Source organism: Anopheles moucheti (assembly GCF_943734755.1).
Source record: "Anopheles moucheti chromosome X unlocalized genomic scaffold, idAnoMoucSN_F20_07 X_unloc_21, whole genome shotgun sequence".
Classification (NCBI taxonomy): domain Eukaryota; kingdom Metazoa; phylum Arthropoda; class Insecta; order Diptera; family Culicidae; genus Anopheles; species Anopheles moucheti.
In genome coordinates, this window is record NW_026453528.1 from 112501 (window position 1) to 115000 (window position 2500).

The following is a 2500-nucleotide window of genomic DNA, read 5'->3' on the forward strand; positions in this document are numbered from 1 at the left end:
TTTCGTTTGCTTCGATTCGTTCAGTCCATTACTCTTGTGTGTGGTTTTCGTTTGCTTCGAGTCGTTCAGTCCATTACCCTTGTCTATGATTTTCGTTTGCTTCGAGTCGTTCAGTCCAATACTTACCCTTGTCTATGATTTTCGCTCTAAGCCCAGTCGCCCTGCGCTCTGGAAATCACATTCCAACTCTATCACCGATAGCGCTCACACCTTGGAAACCACATTTCACCCAGGGGACCTTAGGGTGGATTTTGAGCCTTTCGGGATTGCGAAACCATCATTTAACACTCTAAACTTAATTTCCGCAATCCCAGACGCACTTTCCATATGGTCTCCAAAAATGCGTGTGAGCTGACCTGGTCCCTTATAATAGGCAATGAACACGATTTTGGCAAAATATTTTTTTCAAAATTTTTTGACTCACCGGGTAAAATCGAATTTACTTGGGAAAAATGTTCTAGCAGGGGCCCTCCCATACAAATTTTTTTCTTCTCAAAAATGATTTTCGTTTCACTTTTCATACTCAGGGGAGTCTAAAATTGATGTTTTGAGTCACCATGAAAAAAAAATTTTTTTTGACCCGAGCTTGTGTCGCGACCCAAAAATCGACTCACTTGGGAAAAATGTTCTAGCAGGGGCCCTCCCATACAAAAATTTTTTCTTCTCAAAAATGATTTTCGTTTCACTTTTCATACTCAGGGGAGTCTAAAATTGATGTTTTGAGTCACCGAGAAAAAAAAATTTTTTTGACCCGAGCTTGTGTCGGCGACCCAAAAATCGACGCACTTGGGAAATATGTTCTAGCAGGGGCCCTCCCATACAAAAATTTTTTCTTCTCAAAAATGATTTTCGTTTCACTTTTCATACTCAGGGGAGTCTAAAATTGATGTTTTGAGTCACCGAGAAAAAAAAATTTTTTTGATCCGAGCTTGTGTCGGCGACCCAAAAATCGACGCACTTGGGAAATATGTTCTAGCAGGGGCCCTCCCATACAAAAATTTTTTCTTCTCAAAAATGATTTTCGTTTCACTTTTCATACTCAGGGGAGTCTAAAATTGATGTTTTGAGTCACCGAGAAAAAAAAATTTTTTTGATCCGAGCTTGTGTCGGCGACCCAAAAATCGACGCACTTGGGAAATATGTTCTAGCAGGGGCCCTCCCATACAAAAATTTTTTCTTCTCAAAAATGATTTTCGTTTCACTTTTCATACTCAGGGGAGTCTAAAATTGATGTTTTGAGTCACCGTGAAAAAAAAATTTTTTTGACCCGAGCTTGTGTCGGCGACCCAAAAATCGACGCACTTGGGAAATATGTTCTAGCAGGGGCCCTCCCATACAAAAATTTTTTCTTCTCAAAAATGATTTTCGTTTCACTTTTCATACTCAGGGGAGTCTAAAATTGATGTTTTGAGTCACCGAGAAAAAAAAATTTTTTTGATCCGAGCTTGTGTCGGCGACCCAAAAATCGACGCACTTGGGAAATATGTTCTAGCAGGGGCCCTCCCATACAAAAATTTTTTCTTCTCAAAAATGATTTTCGTTTCACTTTTCATACTCAGGGGAGTCTAAAATTGATGTTTTGAGTCACCGTGAAAAAAAAATTTTTTTGACCCGAGCTTGTGTCGGCGACCCAAAATCGACGCACTTGGGAAAAATGTTCTAGCAGGGGCCCTCCCATACAAAATTTTTTTCTTCTCAAAAATGATTTTCGTTTCACTTTTCATACTCAGGGGAGTCTAAAATTGATGTTTTGAGTCACCGTGAAAAAAAAATTTTTTTGACCCGAGCTTGTGTCGGCGACCCAAAATCGACGCACTTGGGAAATATGTTCTAGCAGGGGCCCTCCCATACAAAAATTTTTTCTTCTCAAAAATGATTTTCGTTTCACTTTTCATACTCAGGGGAGTCTAAAATTGATGTTTTGAGTCACGGTGAAAAAAAAAATTTTTTGACCCGAGCTTGTGTCGGTGACCCAAAATCGACGCACTTGGGAAAAATGTTCTAGCAGGGGCCCTCCCATACAAAAATTTTTTTTTGACTCACCGGGTAAAATGGTCGCACTTGGTAAAAATGTTCTAGCAGGGGCCCTCCCATACAAAAATTTTTTCTTCTCAAAAATGATTTTCGTTTCACTTTTCATACTCAGGGGAGTCTAATATTGAAGTTTTGAGTCACCGTGAAAAAAATTTTTTTTTGACTCACCGGGTAAAATGGTCGCACTTGGTAAAAATGTTCTAGCAGGGGCCCTCCCATACAAAAAATTTTTATTTCTCAAATCGATCCGTGGTTTCACTTTTCATACTCTAGGGCCCATTTGCTTCAACTTTGGAAAAAATTTTCGATGATGAAAAATTTTCGCCTTCGACGTCCATCGACCACTCGACCCGAACTTGGTACTTTTGTATGGAGGTACCCGAGTGGTGACTTTTTCATACAAAAATTTTTATTTCTCATATCGATCCGTGGTTTCACTTTTCATACTCTAGGGCCCAATTGCTTC